Source organism: Dendroctonus ponderosae, unplaced genomic scaffold (assembly GCF_020466585.1).
Source record: "Dendroctonus ponderosae isolate FM_Combo_2020 unplaced genomic scaffold, Dpon_F_20191213v2 Dpon_F_20191213_6, whole genome shotgun sequence".
Lineage (NCBI taxonomy): Eukaryota > Metazoa > Arthropoda > Insecta > Coleoptera > Curculionidae > Dendroctonus > Dendroctonus ponderosae.
Window position 1 is genome coordinate 7,494,448 of NW_026018814.1, and position 20,486 is coordinate 7,514,933.

Sequence of the window (20,486 nt, forward strand, 5' to 3'; positions counted from 1 at the left end):
ATTAACTTGGGATTTTGCCCCTTTTCGTTCGGATTTCCAACGCTTGTAGGCATGTCTTGCCCATTTCATAATTTATTAATTATTTCATCTCCCGATTCTTTCATTGTCATGTTGAGGTTTTGCAATTTTTCGGATTTCATGCGGGACTATCAACTGTAATACTTATCAACTCCATCTGTTTGCTTCACCTAAACACTTAGTTTTTAACCAGTATAAGTAATGTGAACGATGGAACTGTTTAGAATTCAACATATTTTAAACACAAAAACTGAGGATCGGTTGGCGAAAAATATTTGCGTATGCCCGTTTAGCATAAAAAAAAACAGCAAAAACCTTCGAAAGCTTGGACCCTAGGACTTTAAATTCATCGGTGAAACCCAATTTGCATGCTTGTTATCTTGTCTTGTTTATTATGGGTTTGCTTCGATTCGTCTGGGTTTGTTTGCGTTTGTTTTTTTTAGTTTGGGTTTGTTTAAGTTTGCGGAAATCTGTTTCGGTTAGCGAATTTATTCTCTGTTTTTTGAAACTCTGGTCTAGCAACTTTTGAAAATATGCAGGGTTTGGCAACGAACAACACATTTTCATTTCTGGCATGAGTTTTACTTAAACCGGAGTTTGACAAACAATTTTCAAGATCTCTTTGCAGGGCGGTCAGAAAACGTTATAAGCGACAAACAATTAGCGCAAACGCATTCTTATTTTTGAGGAGTCAAATGAAGAGCACATAACATGTCTTAAAAGCCCTTACGCGTAAAGGCAGCTTGGCTTTATTCCTAAATTTATTTAAGAATCGTTTGATTCCAAATGTTCTCATGTTTTTAATGCGTCTTCCTGGATAAACAATTCAAGTTAGAATGTAAGTGAGGAAGCGTGAATTGCCACAAATTTATTATAGCTTTATAAAAAAAACATATTATAACCAACCCTCGAACTTTATACAGTTCGAATCTGCAGTCGAATCCACCTTCAAAAAGTTCTTTAAGGCGCGTGGAATTTCTCCTTGTGTCAATACAGGAAACATTTTTTTGAAACTTGTAACTGAGCTCAAAAAGAACTTACTTTTACTTACGAATGCGACAGAATTTGAAAATATTAAATACAATATCAAAATCTTTCGTAATTTGAAGCAAAGATTATAATTTTTGTTTTTGAAGTTCAATCAGTTGTAACTTAGGCGACTGAAATAAAATTTCTTTAATTCCGCCGGATAATAACGCATTTTTGAATGATCAATCAAATCTAAAATGATTTTTTAAAACTAATTTGAAATTCTCTTATAGGACATTTTTCACGGTTAATTGACCTTAGGTACATATTTCGAAGATGATTTAGGAAGAGCAATTGAATTTATTGACCGCAAAAATGAAAACAAATAATTTTTCCCAATTGCTACTTGAGCAGCTGAATAAAAGCATTATCCAAAAAAATTCAGGCCACATATAACAATGTAATAAATTAGTTGTGCATATATACCAGTTGTTCGAATGATTAAACCAGCTGTGTATTTATTGTGCTGGATATTTTTTATTTAACTTTTTGCATGAGTTCCCCCATTTCAATCATAATCAAACAATAAAATCGTACATAATTAATGGAGATATATTAATTATTCGGTGCTATTATTTCGTTATTATGGAAAATGTTTATCCTAGTTCGGTAAATCGGAATGTTGGCATTTTGTCAGGATTACAATATCAATAAATTTTGTGTCTGGGACAGGCAAGCGTTAGAGGAATAATTCATTTCGGAAAGAGATTGCTCCAAATGCAAACAATAGTTCCAGATCTAATTCAATTTGTGGTGTGTCATGATACGAAATTGGGGTAATGTCGAAAACACCAAAATTGCCCGGCTGGCTCATTTCGTCGAAAACAACCATCGGATCTTTGGATTTTAAACGGACACAAGGAAAATGAGAAATACTCTGTTCTTTTGAAACGGACCTTGCAATCAACACACGGTAAAATAATAAATAAGAGTTGTGTCATCGGAACTTCCTCATTTCATTGGCATTTTCAATTTTGCTGGAGATTGCGGACTGGGAAACGTAAATAATAAACAATCTCAATAGTCCGGATATTTCTCTCGCTGTCTGCCTCTAGAGCAAAATTTCTTCGTCACTTTATGACCCAAGAACCATTAAAAGTGTACACACAGGCACGGGTGTTGATCGAAATTTTCCTGTGGAGATTCAATCTTATGGAAAAATCAGTTTATCGTATTTACGTGCGCATCATCATCTAATAAAATCACATTTATACATTTCACTGCTGTGCTGATCAATAAACGACATCACAAAACCATTTTCGCAATAATTGGTCAAAATCCGAAAAAGGAGCAGTGAAATGTTAAATCTACTTTCCCGAAATCCTTTCAGCCAGAATTCCTCCAGCCGCCATCTGTCACTGGCTATCTTTCGAAATCCTGGAGCAGTGAAAGAAATATTGCGCAGCCATCAAGAAGCCATAATCAAACGTAATTAAACAAGTTCGAAGTTTATTCGAACGTCGCAGTAAATTTTCTGCACTGGGAGATAATTAAGTCGGTGTCAGCGACCACAACCACTCGATATCTATAAATCGAACTGGGAAATCAATCTGATTGCCGAGCGGGATTTTAGGGAGTTTTAGATTGTTTCTAACTCACAACTTTCCTATTGTACGATAATGGATGGCTCGGTGTGATAACAGATGGATTTATACCCATTTATCGATGCGTCCTTTATACTAGATCACGATGCGAAAGGAAAACTATGAAAACGTTATCCTGAACTTTGGCTTTAGTGTTGAGTGGAAAGCGAAAAATCTCCAGAAGTTTGAAGTATTTTGTTGCGGGCTGCAGAAATTGCAAAAATCTGTGGTGGAGTGCTGAAGGGAACCACCAAAGAGGCGAGGCACACGAATCATTATATACATTATCAATAATTTTTGAAATGCTTCAAGCGTGTTTTCATTCAGTGATTTGGGATGGAAATGTTGAATTATTCGAGGCACTTTGAAAAACTTGCGAAGAGTTTGTAATAAGGAAGATAGCGTCGGTCGAAGATCTGAACTGCTCAGAAACGACATAAAATGAGCACGAAATTTCGATTATTTCAGATTTCAAGCTTGTATCATGACTTAAAATAAGCTGATTACATCCTTAACTTGTTTGAAATCAAAACGGTTCAAAATCATGAAATTTTAGAACAAAAATCAACATTTCTTATGTGTGAAATGAATGGATCAATGAATTGTTTCCAGCGCCAAAAGTTCTCAATATGCATATATGTACATTAAAGCGTTTGGGTCTTGGGGTGTGACATTAAGAAATATATTATCGAGTAAAGATCGCAACCGCTCAAAAACGATATAAAATGTGCCAAAATGTTGATTATTTTTCATCTCAAACATCAAACATTCGTAGCTCCGTTAAGATGAAAACGAAGTAGATTTAAACTCATTTTGAGAGACTTTTCTTCCTTAAAATATCGACTCAATCTCTTATGAGATTTTCGATCAAAAAATGTTACGTCTCTACTTTTCGAAGCTGTGTTTTGTTTCTGACCAAAGAGGATCCTTCATTTTTTAAGGTTTATAAATATAATAATGAAGATACGAGTATCATCGGCCATCGATTTCAACCGCTCAAAAACGAGATAAAATGGGCCAAAAAAATCGATTATTTCGTATCTGAAACTACTAGCGAGTTTTTCATTGTGTTTATTATAATCCTTGGTTCCTGCAGCTGAAAACGATGTAGTCGTTTCGAGAGACTTGACATTTTTTGAAAAAATTGACATCCACCCCTTACAAAATTTGCGATCAAAAATTAAAATTTTAAAATCATAAAAAGTACTGCATCCTTCACTTGCGTGTTTTTCGGACAAAAAATATTTTTAAAAATTAACGGTTTGCAAACAACAAGAGCAACAAAAAAGTAAAGGCAATGAAATATCAAATAGTGTTATAATAATAGGTGTCAACGCATTTTCATTAAAGCAACCACACACATACAACTTACTACGCAAACACTTATAGTTACCAAAACAGAAAAGCAGACATAGCAAGGATATTGTATTAGAAAAATAACAAATTTCAAGCACTAAAAATAGTGAGATTAAAACAGTTAATATGTCCCCAAAAGCAATAAACAAAGCCCAAAGTATCGCTGTTAACACCAATTTAGTCTGCTTAGCCAACAGAGCGATTAAAGGTAATAAAGGGGCCACCAAATCACCTGCAGAGAACCGAATAATAAATAGGTGAACACAAGGGAGTCGTAAACGAAACAATTCCACTTTTGAGAGCGAGAAAGTAAATTTCATTCAATCACTTTAAGCAAAAAACATGCTGAAATCTTGAGAAGCTTAGATTTAAAAAAAGTAATTTTCTCAAATATATCAACAGCTTCTAACGACAATTAACTTAGTTAGACAACGCTAATAGGCAGGGGTTTTTGTTCGGAACATCCCTGTAACTACAGGCTCCCATTAACCTGCTGTATAACTTTATCAAGCTCGCGAAACTATTTATAACTTTCCAATGACGTGGTGAAGTTAGTAACGAATTTGGTCCCCGGTTGCTTTAATGGGATCGCATGAAGAGTTAAAAAGTTCCTTCAGATAGACTGCTGATGCTTTGGGTGCAGCAACTTTAACTTATGTTTATGATGGAAATGAGCTTAACTTTTTCGAATCACTGTTTAGACGCGTAGAAAATGACAGTTTTTATTCCGATTGAAACGGAATTCAATTTGCGGCAAGTTCACACTTTGAAAGTTACAAAAAAACGTAAAGGAAAAAATGCGTTGCATGTAAATGTGTCTTAAAAGCAGACAAATACATAGATAATATGTACTTGCTCATAAGTGATAAGTTAGTTCTATTACATTCGATAAATGCAAAAAGCTTGAAAAATTGAGTACATTGAAAATTCTGGGTTTTCAGCCGAGTTCGGTTCGATTTTTTTTTTATTATAAAACGTAAGTTGCTAAATTAGTATAGATTACAGCTGATTAAATGGACTATAATAATGCGATAGGCACTGAAAGATCAGGAAAGCAATTAGTTAAATCCTTTTTGCTTGTTAGTACATACGAAAAAGTTTTCTGATGAAACCACATTTTCTATTAATCTGTCGATTTCAATAAAGCTGAAGACTGAAGAAAAGTTGACCTAAATTTTACTCTATTTTCATTTGAAAGCAGTGTTGAATCCAAAGTGAAACTTAGAAAACATCCGCGGAGTTCTAACTTTCGAGAGATTACCGGGACCTTATCCGGGGCTGTCTCTCCTACGCTGAGCCATTTTAATTTAACATTAAAGAAAATAATTACGTCGTGACTTTCCGCGAAATCTTCGACACTGGTGCAACGTCACGATTTCTCCTCCGGAGGAAAAGATTATCTCCAACGTTTCATTAGAGCCGACTACAATAGACTGTGAATCCAATGTGATCCCTACATACGATATTATCCGACAATGTTAGTTTTCCTTTCCAAGACGATCGAGGACCGTATTGAGGATTTGTGCATGGGATTTATGGAATAACCGAAGCAAATCTATAGCTTGATGGCACATTACTAAAAGGAGTTTAAGCCAATGTTATGGAACTTCCCATACATTGTGCGCTTGTTCTGGGTGAGATATTAAAGGTTCTTTTGAAAACAGTTTAATTTTTATCAAACTATTTCTTACATTGATTCATCGTGTTTTTCATATATGGGGCATAATAGTAACAGCAACACTAATAATAACAGATTTAATTTTAGAACAATTTACATCGCAAGTGATGAAATAAGAGCAACAAAAAACACATACTGTTAAGAGAGCAAATTGATAATTAGGAACCAAAGCGTTGAACAAGTGAGACATAGATAAAACAGCTTAACAAATAACATAGATAAAACAGATGTAATGTAACCGACATCGGGGGAAAGTCGGCACGAATATTTGTTGTACTATGTTTTAAATTTTGCATTGAAATTGTAGTATAAGTGTGTAAAAAATGTATGTTTTTACGCTGAACCATTCACAGTACATAATTCAGTTATTATTTTCCCAGTATCCCTTGCGAGAGTCCTGAAATAAGTTGAACTAAGAATAGCAAAATTACTCAATCTTTGAGAAGAATTATTAGTTTCTTATTAATAATTGCGTTTATCCTCTATTTATCTAAGTGAGCGGCGGTTAAAATTTTCCGAAACGACAGTTATGTTTTCGAACACTTTAGATTTTACCAATAATACGAAAATAATACGCAAATCAAATGGCAACAGCCTGAAATAATTTTATTGTCGTGTACTGGTTATTGAAATATTTTATTTTATTATTAGTATTTTTAATAATGCATTAATTTTATTTAATTTTACGCCCTATGCAAGTCTTGGTTTGGGTCTGGCTTTGCCCATCACTGCAGTAGAATATTCTTATTATCATGATTTCAATTATGTATTTAATTTTAAATTTCGTAAAAGACGATTGGAAGAACCAAATGAAACGCTGAGATCAAGCAGTGAAACGCGACAAATCACATCGAGAATGCCATTCTCTCGTGTTTCTCATTGTGTACTAAAAGGAAAAAGACATTAATTGGAAGTTTTCAGGTAACAGCTAAATAACTATGTCACAAAAACGAATGCTGGAAACAGGTTCAGATTCTCACCTGAACGATAATGAAAACCAGAACAGGAAATAGAAACTCGTGAAAATGCCGTCTAACACCGAAGTGAAAACAAGTAACAAAAATAAAGTGCACTATAAAATAATTCTATGGTTGAAGTTGCGGAGGTCGAAATAAAACACTTGCTCTAATTGAATTTTGCCTAGTACGACATCCATTTTCACTAAAATAACATCATTGTTTTCGGTTCATTTCGCTGTTCTTGTGAAACTGAATGGTTATGGTTACGAGACGACGTTAAATTCTATGGTTACAAGGCTATTCTGGATAGTTTTTGCCACGCTGATTTCCACGATACAAGTTATAATTAAAGTTAATATTCTATCCGATTCTTTGGCCGCTGCGCACAGAGCCATGAACTAATATTAGCTCGGCTCGGAACTTGCTGATTACTAATCTAAAACTGCCCATTACTCTGGTTGTAGTCAAATAGTCGCTATCCAGCTTCAATTCCTACCCAAACATTCAATTTTCGCAAAGTTTAGCATAATTTTATGAAACAATTTTGCTCTAGCTATGCACATTCATAGAACGAGTGCCTCGTCGCTGTTTCTTGCTCATTTAATTGAACTAATAAGGCGGGAAGAGGTTCATGTTTCGGACTTGCAAACGTGATTATATTAACTACCTGAAACGGATTAAGTCGGAACGTGTTGGATCGCGAGCCATTAAGACTATTAGTCGTTCCTGTTTACCATTCGTGCTCTTCGCAATGTGGATTACACCTCGATATCAATGAGCAAATCCGGCAAAACAAGAAAAGCCAAAAATTGAATTCAAATTTTACTGCGCAGCAAATAAAATTTCATTAGTCGTCGCAGGTTGAATTCAAAGTTAGTCAATCCGTTTTGGGGAACAATAACGATCCAAAACTGAAAAAAGATACATGGAACAGTATTGAAATTGAACGCCAAAATTAAAGGGCATTGTTGGGTGCATTTTATCAAGCGGAAAATTGCATAGATCTGATCGGAGCGAAATGTTTTGGATAGAAGGAGTTTGCTTTAATATTTGCCATCCCGTTTCAATGAAATCGGCTCGAAATACTCGAAAATACTGGCGAGTGATCAGCCTGAAATTTCCAGATTCCTCAACAGGTAACCCAAACCCAATCCCTTCCAACTAATTTTCCAATTAAAAAAAGCAACAAATTGACAGCAATAAATAACGGCTTGTAAATAACTACAAAACACAAGAAAATCTTGGAGAAATCTGCACAACAATAAATAAACATAATCAACGATTCGTTTTTTTCTCTCAAGCCTAACAAATCCAAAGCTGGGGATCCAGCAGCCTCCTCTCCTGACTTTTTAAATTTACTAAAAGCTCTTTCTGGGCCGTTTCCCCACTTTCACTTTGAAAACACCGCACAATAAAAATCTGCATTTAGCCTGCATGCAGTGCGTGGCAATTTTCACAAACAAAATTCTATACGCTACTAAAAGAATCAAAATCTTCAATCCTCCCAATAGACGGAGGTTCCTGCAGATGGCCCCATTCCTCTGCAGCTTGAACGCAGCTGAAGCACCTAATTTCGATAAACAAATATCCTCTATTCGCCGATGACACTGTTTTCATCCCGAACTACACAGCTTCGAAAAACAGTGCCCGCATAAAGAATTAATGGTTAAATCCTTGGAAGAAGCGAGCAAGCTTTATTGCAGGTAGTTTGCGCATGATTTTATAAAGAAAAGACGCAAAAACGAGCCTTGGAAGACATTGAAACGCTCAAAGCATCTAAAACATTAATTATTTAGCTACGCAAAGCCTAATAAAATCACTTTCATTGAACATAATTTGTCAGAGCGCCCAAATTGATTTTAAATGAATGTAGCACCCGATATAAGTGATGTCTTTATTCAATTCATTAATCAAAGTCAGTTCTTTGCCTTTTTTCTCCGAGTGGGGCGAAGTAAAAGTGCGAATTTGTCACCGGGGAGCCTAATCATTTAAAGCTTTTAAAATTCAATTAGTAGTCTTTTCATTTTCGACGTTCGACTACGTCGTTTGAGAAAAACCGTGTTACTTTTCCCGTTCTGTTCCCGTTTAGCATTCATTGGCTTTTAAAAGACATTTGTCTTACTTTGATCGGTTTTTGATTGGAGAGCATTTGGACCGAACATATGCTGTTTGGGTGCAAAAGTAAACTTGGATGTCAAAGAGCAAGATCCAAGAATCGCGATATTTCCTTCTTCCGAGCCCCTGTGCCCCATACTTGAGGAATAAGGAACTAAAATGGGTTTTTCTCGTTTTTCGAGGTCTATTTATCAGTTCTATTTATCACTCGACAGATTGTGTAATAATAGAGTCGCAATTCGGCAATTTCTAACAACCAGCGCTTCCATTTCGCATCACCAAACATATCGCGTTATTATCAATTCTTGCTGTATCCTCGTCTTAAATTTATGGCGAAAATTCGAACTGTAATATGCACCAAACCATTCGTAGGTATACGCATAAATGGAAAATTTGAAGTCGCCCATGCGAATAGACTTCAATCAAATTATAACGCCCGGATGGTCGTTTGAAGCAATTTCGGGAAAATTGTGCGTGAAACTAGTTTACACCTACCATTTTTGCAATCATCAGCGATTTTCTGCTGCTCCATTATATGACGAAAGTATTAATATAATTTTAGAAATCTGCATGTTACGACTTTGCTTGATTGAAATGATGCAAATGGAGAATTAGAGAAACAATGAATGCGCACCCTGGAAAGCTCTCAGCTCGTCTCAAGCCAAGTAAATACAAGAATATAACTGCGAGACTAAAAGCCGCCTCAATGAAACTTAGTTTATTTGGCCAATTTAAAAATCTATTTGGAGTTAATTTTTAAAGTAATTTGCGTGCTTTTAAGCCAGCTTTTTCTAATGGAATATTCAACCAACTGAATTAAAGCCAAAAATTAAATACTTGATTAAGAATTCGCAGTTAGAAAGCAACATAATTTCTGTAAAAATAAGTTTAAATTTCCTAGTTGTTGCCAGTTGCATTCCAGCGTTCTAATGAATTTAATGACCCAAGCAGGGCACTTAATTTGTACACATCCGTTCACCGTATTATTTAACGAAATTCCGAGCCTGAAACCCGAAATAGAGAGCCAGCACATGTACTGTTTCTGTATTTCCTGTTTTTAGCCTGCACTCGGCACTGTAAATCCGACTTAACCCTATTGACCCTCCACTTACACGTTTCCTGATTACTTGTTTCGTTCCTGCAATGTTCCCTCGAAAAAGAATACGTTTCGATTAAGCAGAACAACGTGTAGGGTGCAATTCGACCCTTTTCCTGTATAATAATGGATTGCAAAGGTTTCCGATTGTATATATAAAGTGAAAATTGCAAATCCAGGAATTTGGAAAAGTCACGTAATAAATATCAGCTGAGTGTTTGCCTGCCTTAGCAGCAGCCAATTTTCCTTAAATTTCGCAGGTTTCAAATATTTCTTTAGGGGATTTTTGTAAAAATCACGACACATTAAATATAAGTCGATTCCAGTTGGCATACTAATAACAAAAAAATCCCATTCCCTTTCAATATTCGCCTTTAAATTCGAGCCAGTATTTTTTTATAAAGAAACTTCACCACTGAAACGGAAAATATTTCCAGCTTGGATTTAGTGCGTCTGGCGACCGGAATTTTGATCAATAATTTATATTCTCATCAGGAATTTGCCTTTCAGGATGTGATCAACTTGATAATGTTCCACACTGTTAAGCTGTATCAACAAAGTCGTTCTTTGAATGTATGAAAATTGGGGATTGTGAAAATGTTTTTCTTCCCAAGAAATGTTTCAGACAGAAAGCAGAATGCTAATTTAAACTCAAGAACAATCCAGCAAATTTGACCCGCTAAATATGATTTGTACGATAAATGTTAATACGCTGTTCTAAGCTTCATGTTTAACTTTCGTTTAGTGTCGCTTTTTCCTGTTTTTACTATCAAGATTATACCGCAACATTCCATTCTACCAGACTTCGGAAGCATCGATGCCGTCCAAAAAATAAATAACTTCTTTCCGGGAAAATGTTCTTTATCAGTAAAATAGACGAAAAGCCATAATTAAACATAATTCTCCTTTGTGCTCGCTCCGACAAGGAAATCAATTAAGAAATTAATCTCGATGGATCGGCTTTGAATCTGTGCAGCTTTCAGACGCTCTCAATTATTTTAGTTCGCGATCTGGCAGCTTTAAAATGCCAGGATTTTTCATCAAAAAATAAATCAGTGTAGGCTTTATTGACGCGCCAACTGTGCAGTGTGTGGAAGTTATTAAAAGTAGAAAATTCTCGACTAGCTTTAGTGCAACTGGAGGCAAACAGGTCTTAATGTATAGGTTTTTACATGACGATGTGCCTTTGTAATCACTCACAAAGATAATTACATTTCTAATTACAGGATCCCCCGGATACACGTTGCCTAAACCTATTATATCAATTCATCAGAGTTTCCCATCTGTTACCTCTAAATGTTGTCTGTGTGTGCTTTGCCATCTGAAACCTAATTAATTTTGAAACACGTAAACATGTTGAGTAATTCAAACAAAAGTTTAACCTCCTGGAGCGTGTTGGATTAGTCTTTTATCCGCATAGTTGCAGATACGGCATGTGTAAACTCGTTTCACGCACAATTTTCTCAAAATTGATGTTGAACCTTAACGTGGCCCCAACAGTTAGGTAAAGCCACTTTGAGGGTCTTGACTCCTCAATCAGATTAAACTTAAGGGAACTAACAACTGTTTGAGAATATCAAATTTTAATCAATAGGCCCGATATGAAGAGGTTTCTAGTTAGTTATCCAGAACTTAAAAGATTGTTCAACTTCAATTGTAAAGATTTTTTCGCTTTTTCATTGAATGATTAACGCTATTTGTGTTCTTCACAACTTATTGGACTATGAAGATTCTTTGTTTTCTAGTCTTCTATTTTTGTGTCTTTTATGTTTAGTGTTCTAGAATGTCTATGGAAAGTGTTTGGATTTCGGAGCCATTGCTTGAATCTGGTGAGCTTTTCGGGCTGCGCCAAATAAACCACCTCTGAAGATGCAAACCTCTCGTGCATGCGAAACATCGGCAAGATAACAGTCAACCCGAAAAATGCACTAGTTTTAGTGAACTGTTTCCAGTTTAATGATAGTTTCCTGAAATTTTGTGTTAATAGTTATTTTAACGAAAAATTCATAATATCGAAAACTGGAAAAACAATAAATTCAAGGCAAAAACTGACAAAATTTTATGCGTGCTTGCTCGATTTCAAATGTTTTTAATCAGATTTTCACGATGTCTTCCTCAGTTTCATTTTTACTACATTTTGCCAGCATTTGTTTCCCTTCATTCACTACTACTCTTAAACCAGCAGTCTATGAAAACGTAATTAGATGACTTAAAATTCTTGACATAGGAAATCCTTCTTCTTATCAAACCTGATTTTCTGTATAAAATTTTAAAATTCTCGATTTGGTTTATGTACTAATTTTCACAACTGAAGATAAAAATCGACAAATAACAAAGCCTTTTCTTACAAAGCCCTACATAGCACCTATTAGAGCAACGCCTTATTCGGGATTATACACTGACTGTGAAAAAAATCGATTTAAAGGGCCTTGCAAACCTTAATTACATCTGTGCGTTGAAAATCCTTTTGATTCAATGCCGCCCCTCATTAAAGGGCGTAGGCCCGCCATAATTATACTTCAACACTTCCGCGGATAATAACCTCCAACCCCGCAAACTTCGAATACGAAACGACCACAAAAGAAATTGTCGCAAATTTTCACTTTTACAAGCGCCCTTATCGTTTGGAAGAGTTGAGTTATTTACTCGGATCGTCAAGGGTTTGAAATTTCCGAGGTCTTTTTGGCTTTTCCATGTGTTCTGGTGGGTGCATGCAAATTTTAATAGTCGGATTAAGCATTTTCTCTTTTCTTCTTTGGTCTGAACTTGCTTAGCCCTGTGAAGGGCTGGAATCGATAGCATTTCGCAGAAATTCGCCACCTGAAGAGCTAGTGGGTAAGGAAATAAAATTAATTTGACTAAACTGCACACGTAACTTGGAAGACCGATACCAACATCTAGTAATTACCGAGTCTGTCGGGTTTAATCGTGGACGCAAACGGTCACGCAATTAATCACGCTTGTTGCCTAATTACTGATCCCTCTGAGACCAATTCGTGTATGTGATTGCAGCAGCTAATTACGGATTTTCAGCTGGACATCAGAGCTTATTAGTGAAAGTAAGACACTTTTGAAACATTCATATATTTGGTATTGATTTTTATGGCAAATACTTTTCAACTAATATCTGATTCTGAAATATCTCTTCAGTTTCAAGTCATTTTTTTTTCTTTAATTTTACCACATATAAGTGCACTTGAGCACTTCACACCCTAAGAATTTCCCATTGTCATCGCCAGCTCTGAGCAGTGCCTAATTAGTAGATCCAAGTTAATGAACTGCAGAAAAGCTATAGAATGTGTTATTAAAGAGAACGATTCATCATTGTTGGCGTAAAATAAAAGAGTCAGACGTGCTGAAAAGCACTTTATATTAATCCACGAAAACAACACCAAACTTCCTCAAAATGTGGAACTGTAAAGGGCTCTTGTAAAAGTGCGAATGTTAAGAGCGTGCTACAATTGTCGAGTTTTGATGTCTGAAGTGTGTTAAAATAAAAGGTTGTCGTACTGTCGAGCAGCGATGTTCATAAATCCGCTGGCTTTTCATAAATCTGTTTCAATTCAAGCGTTCACATAGCGGCAAAACTTGAATATGAACTGTTTGTTATATTTGTTTGCTGCAAACTGTAGTTTTGAACTGATTAGCAACCAACATTGCCATAAAGTGGCACTAATAAAAATTTCCAATTATTTGCATATCGTCAGTAGAAGGAGAACATAATAAATAAATTGCACCAAATGTGAAAAGGAAAATTTATTTAAGTAAAACAAGAGGATAGTTCATTATGTGACCAAATACTTTTGTAGCTTTCTTTTTAAATCCTCAAAGATGCCCAAAAAATGAAATGGTTAAGCTTACATCCAAAGGAGTGCGAATTATGGGAAAACGTACACTTCAGTCGAAGAAACGGAAGAACAAAAAAAAGGAAAAAGATTGAAAATCTTCTATGCAATAAAACAACGAGTTGGGTTTGGACAGCTATTTTCTGCATTCTTTCTCTCACAAGAAGAACATTTGATTCCTGAAATGTACAGCTTTCAACTGATTAGCAAACAACAATACCAGAAAATGGCACTAATGATTGATATATGATATTGAAATATTTGATGATGCCTAAAAAGTAAATCATTAAGCTTGCGTCGCAAGGAGTCAGAATTATGGAGAAAACGGATACTGCAGTAGAAAAAACGAAAAAACGAGAAATAGACAACAAAGATTGAGGGTCTAGAAAGCAGCAAAACAAAAAGTAGGACTGATATTGTAAATCAGCCAACATCAAATTATTATTTGCCTTTTGTTACCAATTTGTCTCAATATTGCCTAAAATTTTTATGTACTTAGATACTTTCCCATTTTTACTGTTTTCTAAACTAAAAACTAACCAGCTTTATTTCTGTCTCTGCTCTAATTTTTGTTTACTGGCTGTTTTAAATACAAAATGGAAAAGGTGCCAAGTATGAAATTATGGAATCACCAGCCGAGCCAGAGGCGGGTAGAATATTTATGAATATGACGGATTTCTATGGAACATTAATCCTCGAATTTCAAAATTCCGACTAAATAACACAATATCCGAATTACCCTCGGCTCTAATTCAGGACTTGTGATAACAAACAACGGCTGGAAAATTAATTTTACCTACTACCGCCTACCGACAAATAATTTACATTTTAACTGCTTCTCGTAGGTTTTGGGTTGGTGCAGCAAATGCAATTTCTTAGGCGCAACGTACACCAGTAATTTATACACGCTTTAAAGGAAACATCTTTAATGCAAACCATACTGAAAGGAAATAGGCATTGTATGTTTCTGTATTTAAATACCCGGTATGGTAAGCTTAGATTTATGATTTACGTCTCGTGAGTTGCGATAGTGGCACTTTCAAATGCCCAAATGTGAAACCGAACCGCGATGTTACCGGTTTTTAGAAGTACACATGAACCAAAACGACTGAAGTTAAGTTACAAGGAATAAATGTAATATCGCTTATATATTGTCCTCAGTCTGAGAAAATTGAGGCAATAGGGACGAAAAAGGGCAAGACGCCCGAATTAAATAAATTCCTTTGGGAAAAGGGCATAGGGAACAAGATGAATGACGCAATGTTTTCAGAAGCCCGAATTCCTTAGACCTATACCAAAAGTGCAAACTGTCGTCGAAATTGTTTGTTTTCCTTTGTCGGTGATATGTTCACAATGGTTAGCGTATAGTTTCAAATTGGATAATCAATTAGCCATTAGAAGAGCAAATGTTGAGTTTTGTTCATAAGAAGTGAAAACTCCAAATATAAACCCGCTAAAAACCAGTAGCGGAATAAAAACTTGAACGCCTTTCCAACGTCTTTAATTGCAAGCTTCAATACTGCTCTCAAATCTATATCAATTGTGCAATTTTCAATGGTTTCCTCTAAAAACAAAATTTTCAGTAGTATGGCAGAAAGTTCGGTTTCATCCGGAAAACTTTGGCCACAATAAAGTTCCAAAAGGAAAAACTGGACGATGGAGTGTCAGCAAATGTCTCCAATAAACCCGAGGAAAATGCAATGATTCTCATCTGCATCAGCCGCAATTGAAGACTGGATAGTCCTTTCTTGTTACATTTTATTGCAGTCTGAGAATTGACGAAAGCGCCCTGAACATTTCGGTTAACGCAGAAAAATATAACTCACCCTCGGGCTCGATTTAGTGTCCTAATTGCCGACTTTTCAAATAATTTTCAGTATAATAAAGATCGGGGTCGACGATTTCCATTCGGAATTACAATTTCGCCAGCGATTTTAATATAAATAGCACCATGGAGAAACGGGCTGGAAAAGTCGTTTTTCTTCCAGTTTGACCACAATGCTGGAGAAAGTGAACTAGGAAGAGTTATGAAAAGTTTTTCTTTTTGCGCCAGGCAATAAGAGGCAAACTCTGGCAGCCAGACGTGGGTGGATTAATGGAGATAATCTCCATTGGTTCTTGGCATTTACCTGACTGGAATTCATGAGCCATCTTCAGCCCAGAAAACTTAATTAATTTCGCCCACTTCACTTCATCAATTAAACTCAAAGATAATTGGCAATCACTACCGACTTAAGGTGGGACTTAGGCAAGACTAATTTGCACTTGTAGGCCCTGAGTTTGTATGTCCGGCAAAGGTTGTTCTTTGAGGAAACTTTTGCGGAATATGTCTGATGTGGAAATTTTAAAAGCGAAATAAACTTCCCTTTTAAAATTTGGCCTTTATTTACATGTTTCCAACTCCAAACCTAAACCAACGGTTCTCATACGATATGCAGAATGAATTTACCTATTCGGTGCCTTGCTGGATATTTTCAGCTATCGTCACAATCAACTGGTTAAATGACGAGAAAACTTTTTTCCATTTCAAGCCTGGAAAGGCTGCGCTCAATCGTCTTCCATATCATTAGCAAGGTGGGATAAAATATGCGACTTATTTCGCCAACGCAGGACCGCAATTTATTTTGCTATTGATTTTCGATAGGATTTTCCCGAAATTTTACATAAGCACAATACAAGAAAAGTTCACACGGAAAATAATTTGTCGAATCAACTATCCTGAAGCTTGTTCAGCTGCCTCATTCATCTTCGGCTTTCATACTATTTTGCGTGGTTTTGTTGAAGCGCCTTTTCACTTCCACTTTTTTCGTGGTATCCTGCAATAGATTCTCTCTTTGTAAAATACAACAGAAATAAGAAAATTTGTTTAAAATTTAATCGACTGGGCACCAGAAGTATTTCAAATTGCACCAAACATGGGAATCTTGGTTTTTCCTGTAAATGACTGGCGAACTTAATTGTTTTATTGGACTGGAAAACTTAACTTTTTTTAGATAGTTGCTTTGGTTATCTCTTCGGTAAACCCCTGATATAACCGTGTTTAGCGATCGAAATGTTTTCATAATCGGGAGATTATTTTGGAGATAAATTTGGGTGCGTAGCGTATCTGCAAACCTTAAATCTTACCTCGATCCAATTATTCTGCCGCAATGTGTTTATATCTTCAAAAATCTTATCCACCTGGTCCACTTGCAACATGACGATGTCCCAAAAGCCTTGCAAGTCTTGATTAGTAATCGGGAATGCTTCTCCTGTACACTAAAACCATTCATTGTGTTTATCTTGGCATTTAGTATCAATTGTCTCCAGTACCTGGTTAATATTATTAGTACACAGCCCTTTGAATTGTTGTATTTTCTGCGAAACCAGCAGTTTGGCCTTGCCGGATGCTGATCTTAATTTGCCGATAATTTCGTTTTATTATTTTTAAAATTTTAAATTTTTAAATTTCATTTCAATATCGTCGCCCACTCTGTGGGCCAGTACCAACAATCTGTTACTCTGCTCGTCCAGGATTTTCAAGAAATAATGACCGTATTTTTCACCTGAAAATCAACATGCTAAGTAGTGGAATTTAGTCCCAAATAATTCATTTTTATCAAGGACGGTTTCAAAGCACAAAACACTCATAAGATCAGAACCATTATGGATTAAGAGTGGTAATTATGGAGTTATAAATTACCTGGTTCATGATAAGGAACCATTTTGATTGAGCCGTTGAAAAGCCAACAAATGACCATATGTACATTCAAAATAACACAGTTCAAGAACTACTGCAAAACTACTGCCACGGCTTGAAATCGTTTTACCATATTTACATAGTTTATATGAGGCCAATTCACTGATAAATTTATGAGATTTTTCAGGCAAAAAACAGGAAAAAATTGATGAATTTTATGCGCAAAAACCGAAAATGTATGCGTGACTGTGACGGCTACTAGTAGTATCAATTGTCAGAGAAATATTGTTTTACGTCGATTGATTAACTTTTTCATCAGCAGCAGGACCGCACCTGAACTCAAAACTTTTTTTGGTTTGCTCAATTGGGGCAAGTTGGAGAATTACAGGAACTGTGCACTGAAGTCTTGAATAACGCACAGAAACGTGCAATTTTTTTTTAAATTGAAAACTTTTAACGAACCTAAACTGAATGTTTGCGGGGCCACAAAATTAAAAAAATACCAGTCTGACTGAAAACAATTAGGAAGATAACGCGCCAATTACATTTTCTGGTCAAACACAAATAACCAATTATTGATAAGGATTTCTTTCATTTAAACTTAGTAGTGATTTCATAATTATTTGCTCATTTAGGTGCGACTCCTCATTATATCGTTATTCAAATATCGCCTACTTGTTGTTGAACTTGCAAACAAATTAATTGTGCAATTTTCCAGCTGTTCTTGAAAAGCGAACACTTCACGCTTTTGGGTTGTTGTTATCATTTCTTTGCGTATTTTCGCCATGCTCCACTAGTAATTAGAATATTTGCATATACAAAAATGGATGTGATTCACGTCGAGCCTATTTGCTGATCGCTAAGCGAGTGTTTTTCAAATAAATATCCCTACATATATTTAGGGTGGTGGTTCGAAATTTGCCCCCTGGTCCGTAAGGGTTCAGTGGGAGAGAACGAAGTTCTATTTATTTCAAGAACTAGTTCCTGTCTAGATTGAAATAATGGAAGAACATGGAAAAATGCACCCAATAAAGGCTAGTTAAGCATTCARATCAGTAACATGACTGGGAATTGTTCTTTTTTGCAAATACTTTCTGGTTTCACTTGTTATCAATATGGATTTACACACATTAAACCTACGTGTATTTACCTAATGCTTATGCGGGATAATGCTGATAGCAGCGGCGATTTTCCTGTTTGGCATTAAATTTTTTCACAAATTTTGTGCTTGTTCTTAATTTTAAGGACGAAAAGTAGTATAAAAAATTCTGAATGTTTAGAAAAATTGGAAAATGTTGTTCGAGGGCGTAAGCGCAAATGCAAGCGGTGCAAGTGACGAATCGCCTTTGAATCTTGAAAGGAAACCAAGTTTAAAAAATATTTATAAAAAAGTGTGGAACTAAACCAGCATGTTAAAACTTCAACTGCTTATAAAATGATGTAGGAAAATTCCTAGTAACAAACGTACAGAACGGTACGTGGAGAAACATTGAAACTAAACCCACTTAAGTATTAATTTCAAGTTGAACAATTTCAATTGCATTGTCTTTGGTTAGGAACAGTGCTCGACATCTCCATTAATATCCTCCTTGCTTTTGATTTAATTATCCTCAGGATAATTAAATCAAAAACTTGCATCCTTTCCGTCTCAATATGGCCACCCTAATTAAGCGCGTGCCCTCGAGACTCATGCATCGTGTCTGCTGTAATGAGAATTTCTATTAATTAAAATGTTGTCAATCGTTGCAATCCATTCGCAGGAATTTTTAATTACTCGCAGTGAATTTAAACCGGCCCACGGCATGACCGCATGCCACTCTCTAATTATGATTTCCTAATTAACTTTTATTGTACTCTGGACCAGGTGGAAAACCGGATTTTCCCGGTCGAAATTGGGCCCTGTTTGGTGAGCCTTTTCGAACAAATTGCGTTTCCACCCTTTGAAAAAACACTTCTATATTAGGGGCCAAAGTGTGACTTTATGAGCAGTGGTCCAATTTTATCATCAACAGTGTTGAATAATTAAAAATACTAGTAACCTTTGTTAGAGTTCGCTAAATGTGCGTTTTTTTGTGTGTGCCCAAGTGAAGTTGAGGGTTTCTAGATTGAGGGACGGTGTCAAAAGCCTTAGGCAGAGCTATAAACAAATGAGTATTTATTGGAGATTATTGACTAACGCAAGACGCTAGTGAATGTAGGTAGATTTCAGATGATTAAAATTTTAAATTCGCTGTTCAATCGCAAGAGAGTTTAGAAGCTGACACGGAAATGTAAAAACATTTAGTGTAGCTGGCGCCTAGTAAATTGCGTCGCGTAAAGTGACAGCCCGAAATTGCTTTACTAAGACTAAGAGCCGGAGCAGGAAAAATATGTGAAAAAGATGGCAAAGCAACAAAAATATCGCGCGACGTATCGAGTGTGGAAGTCGACGTGAAAAATTGCGCCAAGAGGGTTCGGTTTGATGTTTCAGCGACGCAATGATGCCTGAAATTTCACAATTAACCCTCCAACAACCAAACGCTTTGTTCCGAATCGGGTCCGTTCATATCGTTTTATTGACGCAAAGAAAAATATATTTGAACTTCTTGCAATAATTACGCTTCCAATGCAAAAATCTCGTTTATTTTCACAACTTGCTGCTTTCCCATCTATTTCTGATCGATGGCACCTCTAATGCCCGTTTTATTTATATTTTAGGATGCTATTCGTTCGATTTATGGGTTCTGTTTTGCAAGTTTCTGATTTAAGGACTGATATTGCGGGGCAATTTTATGGTGGATGTGGAAGGAATATCGATCAGGATAAATAGGAGATTTTTCGCATAGAATAGGGATCGTTCAGTTTTGATTCGTTCTATTATCGAAAGTTCAGGTGTGATGAAACGTCAATTATGGTGTTCGGTCAGTTGAAAACAAAGGAAATTTTAGATAAGTTCTATATTGTTGAGGCGGATTCATTTTTTTACAAACTTCTTTTTGGGTATTTCGTCTCAAAAATTTTCGTCTTTAAGAAAGACAGAATTTCCTCACGTCCTTTATTACAGATTGATAAATAGTGCTCCTATTTCGCAATAAGAACGAATTATTTATCAAAAAGTAATCAACAACTATCACCTAGAGGGTATCCTG

At 35.8% G+C, this 20,486-nt stretch overlaps 1 protein-coding gene and 1 long non-coding RNA gene across 4 annotated transcripts in view; one reads left to right on the plus strand and one right to left on the minus strand.

Moving 5' to 3' along the window:
• Positions 1 to 20,486, plus strand: part of LOC109540512 (synaptogenesis protein syg-2) — a 203,298-nt gene that overhangs the window by 65,580 nt on the left and 117,232 nt on the right. The gene's annotated exons all lie outside the window — the stretch shown is intronic.
• On the minus strand, positions 16,273 to 17,648 carry LOC109540514. The gene is made up of 4 exons (XR_002172205.2): positions 17,362 to 17,648; positions 16,992 to 17,224; positions 16,806 to 16,937; positions 16,273 to 16,495 (listed from the first exon to the last, which is right to left on the minus strand). It is a non-coding gene; the product is annotated as an uncharacterized LOC109540514 (long non-coding RNA).